The 9,436-nt window shown below is 42.6% G+C and overlaps 1 long non-coding RNA gene across 1 annotated transcript in view; it reads right to left on the reverse strand.

Annotated features, from left to right (window-relative positions):
* LOC125484549 overlaps positions 1-9,436 on the reverse strand; it is an 87,018-nt gene that overhangs the window by 20,969 nt on the left and 56,613 nt on the right. The window contains exons 2-3 of the long non-coding RNA XR_007263371.1: positions 2,324-2,476; positions 1,472-1,540 (exon numbers count right to left, since the gene is read on the reverse strand). This is a non-coding gene — a long non-coding RNA (uncharacterized LOC125484549). The remainder of the gene's footprint in view (positions 1-1,471; positions 1,541-2,323; positions 2,477-9,436) is intronic.

A 9,436-nucleotide genomic window follows, 5' to 3' on the forward strand; every position in this document is an offset into this window, starting at 1 on the left:
ACACGGGACTGCTCGATTGTTGAGTTTGTGCTCACTCACTTAATGCCTACCTGGATACTCACAGTGTCTCTGCCTTGCCTTGCCTTGCCTTGTCTTGGTTCTGCAAAGCCACGTTGTGTGCAGGGACAGCCACCTAGTTCATGGATTAGACCAGGCTGCAACTCAGGGCTGCTCTCGCTTGTTCTCTTAGCACTCATTCACTTAATGCCTATCTGGATGTTCACAGCATCATCTCCTTATTTTGACTTGCCTTTCAGCACTCCACCTCCACAGCCAGAGCTTAAAGTCTCATAGCACTCTTGGATTGTTTAATGCTGACACAAAGCCAGGCAGCCTGGTATGGTTGTTAGCAGTTAGCAGTCAGCAGTCAAAGGGGTAGTCACATTGCAATGTCAATCTCATATCTGCACTGTACATCAGCCATATGCAGCAAGCATGCTGCATGAGCTTTAAGCAAACAGCCAAGTCTGAAAGTCTTAGGTCAGTAGTACTCACTAATCTCTAGGGAGACCATAAGTCAATCAGTCCCCACATTCTATTTCAAGGGCAGCCTCCAAAATAAATCCAGAGGCTGGATACAGTCAGGCACCCAATCAGGGCAACCATGTTCAGGGTGTTCATTCCTTTACAATATAGGGAGTGGGTCACAGTCAGACGTGTGGGTCCATTGTAGCCAGTTGGGGAGTCACAGGAACAGAGTTGGAGAGTTATACAGATATCAATTAGGTATTTGTTGACTCAGCAAATCGGGACTGTACTGATATGTTGCTCAATGGAATACACTTCTGTTCATCCAGGGGTTCCATTCAAGAAGCAAAGGGGAGGAGCTTTTTAGGGGGCAGTGGTGTGGGAAGGAGGGTAGAGAACTTAATGGCAGGGAGTGCAGGCAGAATACTGGGATGCTGAGGGGATTACAACAGTGAAGGGGCCAATTCAATATCTAAGGAGGGGAGATGACAAAGCCTTGGTGGGGAAGAGGTCATGCAGGAGCAGAGCCCATTGACAGAGAGAACCATGCTGGCTTCGGGGTGGATGGGACATGAACTACAGGACCTGGCATGCTCCCCTCATTTGCCTGGGGTTAGGAGGAAATGGTGAGCAGATATTGACTCAGAGAGGGGGGTACTTGAGGAGGTGCAGTGCATTTGGACAGGGACAACTAAGAGAATGGGAAAGTTGATTTTATGTGTTGGTGGGAGTTGGAGTGCTGGACAGCAACTTATAACTATATGGGGTCTTTCAGGTAGCAGACAGTGAAGCTGGAACCCACTTGCAAACTCCATATTAACCTCCTGTGTGCAGTGCAATTGCTTGACCAAATACTCCTGACCATTTCACTCAGGCTAATAGCTGAACCCACTAATTCCTGTGATGCTATAGCAATGTCTGTACACTTGGAGAGGTGGAGCTGAGTTGCCAAAGCCGTAGCCATATGTTGCATGCAATTATACAGCAGCTGCTGACTTCATACCTTGGTCCATGGAACATCATCTCGGGATAAGATTGTACCTTCAAGGTTGCATTTGCACCTGGACAGAGACTTAGACAAACAGATGATGGTCAGAATTGAACATATATATTTACAAACATGGGAATACAATAATGATGTAATTATGCCATGTAACTAATGTACCCTCAGAAGATTTTCTCTCTCTCCCTCCCATTACATCTCAGTGCAATCCCTGGGGCTGCAGTTGGGGTGAAGGTGCCTGCTCTAAATTGGAACCCATTGACCTTGGGACTTTAGTCATCTGACCTGGGGATGCCTGTGTCTAAAGGGCCCTGACATGCTGAGTATTTTCTGTCCTAAGGCAAGTTCACCCTCCATGGGCTTCCTCAGGGCTGTGAATTTCTGGCAGGATAAAGATGGAGCTGCCTCTTGATTGTCCTGGGAGCAGACCTCTGGGGGACCTATAAGTGGTGCCTACTGTCACTGCATTGTCTCCTTGTGATGAAGGCTACTTGGGGTGATGCCACTGTCCTTCGTTGCCTTGCTGATGGCGTTGGGGATGAATGGTAAGGGCGATGGCGTGTGGGTTCAATTATATATCCAGCAGACTGGATTTGCTAATTTCCTGTCACAGGTCAGCTACTACGGCATTTTCCCCCAACAACGTTCTTGCTGCTCCTGTGTCTGCCTTCTGCATTTGTATGAAGTCCTTAATAGGATCAGCACCTGACTGGGGCTGCACAGGTGCTAGGCCTCTGACAGTTTTCCGAGTGTCATTGATATGGGGCATTTATTCCTTGGCCAGCTGCAGAATGTGGCAGTGAAGTGCTAACCAGTAGGGCATCTCAACTCTAATCTGGTCAAAATACCTACCAAAGTGTCAGGATCTCAGCTGGTGGAGGGTGCAGGAGACAGCCTTACCAGTGCTTCTTCTGAGGCATCCATGGTGTCTCCTTGAATGGTGGTGGATGGATGCCTTGTGGGCCAGTCCTCTTGACCATGGCCAATAAAGACATGTTATTGCTCCTGGAAGTCACAAAAGATAGAAAGCATTGTGACTGATCATTCAAAGTGTATCAGGTGAAAATACTTGGATGCAGGAACCAATTTAAAATTTGCAATACAATGTTGGGTGCCAGGACATGGATATTTCTGCATCATCACAAGACCTATCCCAGCCTCACCAGTGAGGGACAATATCCTCTCCCTGTAGTCAACCCATTGCCCAACTGGGCCATTAAACCTTAATGTGGTCCATTTTCCCCTGTAATAAGAGAAAGGAGGGGATTGAGTGTGATGACATTGGATGGCACAATTGTTAGTGCTAGTGCAGGTGGAGCAAAGGTGCCAAGGTGTCCCAAGTGAGTGAGTAGGCAGGGCAGAGGGCAGGAAGACGTAACATTTAAGGTGTGTTAGGACAGTTGAGAGTGAGTGAGTAAAAAGGTGCTATATATGGAAGTGATAGTGGTAGAGTATAGTAGGAGACATGTGAAATAGCTGAGTCAGAGTGAATGTGAACTAGCAGAGAGAAGCTGGTGACACCTACCGTGGCAGAGTGGAGAAGTTCATTAACCTTCTTCCTATACTGCTGTGCATTTCACCAGGTGATTGAGAGCGCACTGACACAGGTAACAGTGTCTGGTGGTGTGGTCTTCTCTGGCAACCTTGGCAGAAGAGGATGGATGGTTCTCCTTGCACCACCCCATCCACAAGGACCTTGAGGTCTCTGACTGCAAAGCCAGTTGCCAAATTCCCCTTGAGTGCCATCACAGCACCCAAACTGTTAGCAGCCTTGTAAGGCAGCTCTGAATTCCAGTGCCTGTCCAAGTGCACAGTGGCATTTTCTCGAAGGCACCAGCACCAGGAATGCTGTGATATCCAGCAAGTGTTATTTTCTTCAGGTTATACTCAGTGGTAGAATAGGGCCAGCATTGGTTATGAGTGATGCTGTATTGGTACAGTAAGTAAATAATGAAGTGATTTTAGGATGCAAGAAAACCCACTAGACTTCCTGGAACAAACCTTATATGAAACTTGATGAAATTGACACTTAGTCAAAAAGTATCAGATTTAGTCCCTTGTGTCTTTTAATAAGCGATTAATGTATATACAGTCAATAAGTTTAAAGAGTTGTAGATGCCACTGATAAAACCTTAATTCTTTTGGATCACAATATTTTCAACACAATTGAAAAGCAATGGTTCTGCTTTCTGGTTTTATTTCGTTCTGGCATTGCATTAAATAGTGTTTTCTGGCCTTCTTTGTCTTTGAAGTTTTTGCCCAGTTAACAAACCAATCAAATTAAAATTTATATTGTCCACAAAGGCCTCTACAAACTGAACATGTTAGGTCTGTTCAATGACCATCATAGAAAGCCAAATTACATATGGTCAACACTTGAAGATCAATTACCAGTGCAGATCAGCTTTAGAATACAATGAATGCAGTTCATGATCTTTGAGAAACAAGTGTCAGAGACCTGTTGTTCAATAGCAGAGGCTGAAATGCTGGTTAGATAGAATCCAGCCATGTTTGACTTCAGCACAGACACGAACACACTGATTATTTGTTTCCCATATTATATCTAAAATATATGTATAGATACACCAAGCAACATGCTCTCCAGTTATCCCTCAATTAACATATAACCATCAGCTATTCTCTAGTTCCATCTGGTCTCACATATCCCGGTCAAATCCCCGTTTCCTTTTGATAAAAATAAATTAATATGCACATAAATATTGAAAGCAAACAAAACAAAAGAAGTAACATTGGGTAGAATGACAACATATGTTCCCACTTTTTTTTAGTGTTAATTAGATGTCTACACATTCTTTTTTCAGTATTTTGAACAATTTTTTAGAACTTGCTCCTTTCTTTGTTAAGCATTGAGAGACCTGACTATAACCACACAACCATTTCAAATTAGAGCTTTCTCCATTCTCTAATTTTTTTTCAAAACTGCAATATCGATCCTCAGTCTTTTGATTCACACTATTTTTTGAATGCTTGATATCTCAGACTGACTTATTATCGATGCAGCTCCACATGGGCATTGAATCCCTTCATTGATTTTTTCTAATACTTTGACTAAGAAAAATGCCACATCTACCACCCTAATAAGGGCAGAAGTTTCCACTGCAAATATTCTTTTTATTACTCTTCTAATTTTTTTAGCGTCCCAAGTAAAAGGGCAACATTTACCCACTTCACCCAAAACAAACATTATGTACCCTTCTCTACTTCACAACAGATGAGAGAGATTTACATAAGAAGCAGTACTAAACACAATACATTTAATGTTCCTGGCATCTCGTAATAATTGAAATTTCAAAGCACAATGGTCAATATTTAAGTTTTTGATGTTTTGTCCGCTGAAACAATATCTTCTGCCATGATATTTTTCATAGATATACTCAACTTTTAAGGCCTCATACTGACATCTGGCCTTGTTTGTTTGCCAAACCAATTCAAAGGTGCACTGCATCATGAAGATGGTACATACTCCTGCTATTATATGTTGGGGCAAAAGAGGTGAATGGGATGGCAGATAAGTGGGCTGCTTTGTTCTGGATGGTGTCAAACTTAAGTGTTGTTGGAGTTGTGCTCATCCACGGAAGTGGAGAGTGTTCCATTTGCTCTTCAGTATGCCTTGACAAGGGGACTGGAGAGTTTGGAGATGAATTACTCAAAGCAATATTCCTAGTCGCTGACCTGATCTTGTAGTTTGTGCATTTACATGGTTGGTCCAGTTCAATTTCTGGACATGTTGTTGGTAGGAGATTTAGTGATGGTAGTGCCATTGAACATTAAGGGGTCAGTTAGATTCTGTCTTGCTGGAGATGGTCCTTGTCTGGCATTTGTATGGTGCAAATGTTGCTTTTCACTTATTGTACTAATTTGGAATGTTGTCCAGGTTTTGCTACACACCTTTAAGGTGTCAAATCATAAACAACCATCAATAATTATCTGCCTGAACAGGATATAAGAGGAAAAGTCTTTTGACATTTTGCAGCTTGAAGCAGCAATGATATACCTTTCTTAATGTCACAAGCAAGACATTACTTTAAGTTTAATTTATATATTTTAATTTGTGTGTTAAGAAGGGGAGAAATGGTTTTAGAGATAACAAGGTGTAGAGCTGGATGAGCGCAGCAGGCCAAGCAGCATCAGAGGAGCAGGAAGGCTGATGTTTCGGGCCTAGACCCTTCTTCAGAAATGGGGGAGGGGAAGGGGGTTCTGAAATAAATAGGGAGAGAGGGGGAGGCAGATAGAAGATGGATAGAGGAGAAGATAGGTGGAGAGGAGACAGACAGGTCAGAGAGGCGGGGATGGAGCCAGTAAAGGTGAGTGTAGGTGGGGAGTTAGAGAGGAGATAGGTCAGCTTGGCCTGCTGTGCTCATCCAGCTCTACACCTTGTTATCTCAGATTCTCCAGCATCTGCAGTTCCTACTATCTCTGAGAAATGGTTTTAGTTTCTTTTTTGAGTTGCTGTTGATGCATGGCTGATAGAAGTCTGGAAGCTGTTTGGTTACGTGCATTTATAATAAGGTTTTACAACCCCTCAAAAAAACGAGGTAGAAAAAACACACAGTTGTTTTTTAATGACAAGTATTTGTGGACAGAGAGACGCAGAAAAAGCCTGGAGGGCGATGGTCTATCTGTGTCAGAGGGTGGATACTAAAGTGTTAAACTCTCTGTTGGGCAATACTGCTAGAAACTGGGTTTAAGGAACTCATGTGTTTGTCTGAAGGCAAATCAATAATGAGTTAATTTGAAGTTTGGTTTGTTTAATTTTAGATATCTCATTGAGAGATACCAGCTGAAGAAAAGCAATATAAACAGTGAATGTGCAAAATTCACTGGCTGAGGCTAGTTACAGCTGTGCTAACTTGAGTAGGTGGTGTTGCTGTGGAGATAGTAGTAAATCTTCACTGGGGCTTCGGTTTGTTAGGGTGTTGTTGAGATTAAAAGAAAGATGTGAGTGTGGATCCTTCTCTGCTGCTTGTAGTGAAACCTTTTCAAGTTTATTCTTTTCTAGTATGATGTAACATGTTTTTCTTGTCTAATAAATAATCTTATTTTTCGTGTTAAAATATACTTGCAGAATCCTGTGGATGTGTTCAAAAACTGACCTCCGCAGTTAATAATAAAAAAAATTAGGAACCGTCATGCCAGGTTTCACTTTGGGATCTGACTTATACAGTATTAACATCAACTGGGATCATAACATGACCTCCCATAACAGGGTCTATTCTTCAAATAAGCAACCCTCTTTATTGTTTTACCTATCCTTGTGTGTGATTGGTACATTCATGTCGAAGTGAAGAGTGTAACATGATCTATCCCTGATCCTCTCCTATTTATCACAAACCTGCTGATCCTGAGTACTAACACGTGAAAACACAATATCTATTTATGCACACAAATTTATTACATCCAACAATATCCACCACTGCATCTTGATTAAACCAGATTGTTTGTCGCATTTGATCCTGGCATGAATTTTAAACCATGCAATGGTGGGTAGCATGGTGGCTCAGTGGTTAGCAATGCTGCTTCACATCAACAGAGATCTGGGATCAATTCCAGGAGGGGTCAGTATGGACTCTATGGGCTGAATGGCCTGCTTCATACTGTAGGAATTACATTAGAATAGGAATTCTATGTTCCATTACTAAAACCGCTTGTTTCAATCTTGATAACACTGGAGCTGCCTCAACGCTACCAGTGTCACTCGTTGAGGCAACAGATGGCTTTTACAGCGAGCTGCACATCAACAGTCATCTGCCTGGAATTCTTGTGGTGTAATTCAGTTTGGTCCTCTGTATCCAGCACACACTTGTGTTTAGTTATCCACAGTTCAAGCATGCAACCCTGTCAGCCACTTATAATTGTTAATAGTGGAAGTGAGGATTCCAGAGCAGTGGTTCCCTAACAACACCTGCCACTCCTGATGGAGAAGAACTCCAGTGTGAGGCAACCATGTCCCAAACATGGATCAGGTCCTGGTAACAGCCAGGTAATTTCCATAACAAGTTAAAGAGACTGGATCAATCTATGCACAGAGGCCTTATGTCATTGAGACTGTGCACCTATATGGAACAGAAAGCTGCAACGCAAAGAGATCTGAGGCTACTTGTGCACGAAATACAGAAAGATAGCACACAGGTGTAGCAGGTAATCAAGAAAGTGAATGGAACAGTGGCCCTTATTTAAAAAGGGGTTGGAGTATAGGAATAGGGAAATCTTATTGCCACTGTACAAGGTGCTGGTGAGACCACATCTGGAGTACTGCAAGTGGTTTTGGTCTGCTTACTTAAAGGAAAAACATCATTTCATTGGTGGCAGTTCAGGGGCAGATCACTGGCATGATCCCTGGTATGGAGGGATTGTCTAATGAGCAAATGCTGAATAGTTTGGGACTGTCATCACAGGAGTTTGGAAGAACAGGAGATGTGATCTCATTGAAACATATAGGACTCTTAAAGGGCTTGGCACTGTAAATATTCAGAGGATGTTTCTTTTCATGGGAGAGCCGAGGACCAGAGGGCATAGTCTCAGAAAAAAAAACTATTCCAATATAAGACTGAAATGAGGAGATGTTTCTTCTCTGAGAGGTTTATGAGTCTTTGGAACTCCTTGTCACAGAGAGCTGTGAGGGCAGCTAGCTTCTATCTTTATCCCTAAATCCACAAATCACATTTTCCTGGCAGATCCGTCATTTCAGGCTATCCTTGCTCCACCAAACTTGCTTCTTCCAATCTTGACTCTATTCTTTCTCCCTCCTTCACTGCCTTCCTACTTACGTTCACAGTTCATTTTACGCATTTACACCATCCTGTTCACATGGTAACGTTTCTGTCCTAGGTCTGCTACAGTATTGCAGCAAAGCCCAAGACAAGCTGAAGTAACGGCATCTCATTTTCTGCTTAGAAACTTTACAGTCTTCAGGAGTCAATATTGATATCCACAACTTTACAGCAAGAACTCCCCTCCCTCCCGGCTCCCCTCCCTCATGTGTCTTTTTTACAGGTGATTGAACTCAGCAAAGCTCACCTAGTTTCAATTATTTGCAATTACCATTAGCACCTATTTTGCATCTCGATTGCTCCTTAACAACCATTAGCACTGCCTTTGACTTTCGCTCTGGGCACCCTCATCCTCTGTTCTGCTCCTTCTTACATTCAATTTGTCAATAGTGTAAAACCATAATATTCTTGGGCCCTTCATTTCTGAAGAAGAGTCCCTGAACTTGAAACATTATCTCTGTTTCTGTTTCCACAAATTCTGCCAGACCTGCTGACTTTCTCCAGCACGTTCTGTTTTTACAGTGGTGATCAGTTTGTTTATGACCAACACGAGCTCTGTAGGATAATGATCTCAACAGGCCTGGCCAACATTCTAGACCAACGATGACTTTGGCCTCCAGCTCTTGCCTGTTCATCAGTCATGATTCCTCAGTAGGTCTAAAATAGCTTTCTAGGTAGTGGAAATAGGTGGTGCTCCAGGTGACCTAAGCCCATTGGAACTCTCCCTGGAATATGGCAGTTACTGCTATACAAAAGGGGGTTTGTTGAGGTAATCCCAGGCTGCACTGGACTTTTCCCAAATCAGCTGTGCTGCTGCTTCTCAAGAGGCGTAAATCCAAAGTTTGGGCTAGAAATACTGGGTAAATAAAAAGAAGCAGACCATCAATCTCACTGTGATTCTTTGATCTCCAGAAGATTTGGTGCAATATTTATACCATCTTTGAACCCAACCTCATGGCAAACCTGTAATCTTGTATATTATATCCAAATGGAGATTGTCCTTATATTTTCAACACTACAACTAAAGAATCTGGCAATTGAAATGAGGATGAAGTGTCCACATTAAGATTGAGGACCAAGCAGAAGTGAGAATGAGGAATAGATAATGATTAGATTGGATAGTTCATAACGCTAACACAGATTTGGATCCAAATGAGATAGTAGGAACTGCCAA

Source organism: Rhincodon typus, chromosome 12 (assembly GCF_021869965.1).
Source record: "Rhincodon typus isolate 14 chromosome 12, sRhiTyp1.1, whole genome shotgun sequence".
Taxonomy (NCBI): domain Eukaryota; kingdom Metazoa; phylum Chordata; class Chondrichthyes; order Orectolobiformes; family Rhincodontidae; genus Rhincodon; species Rhincodon typus.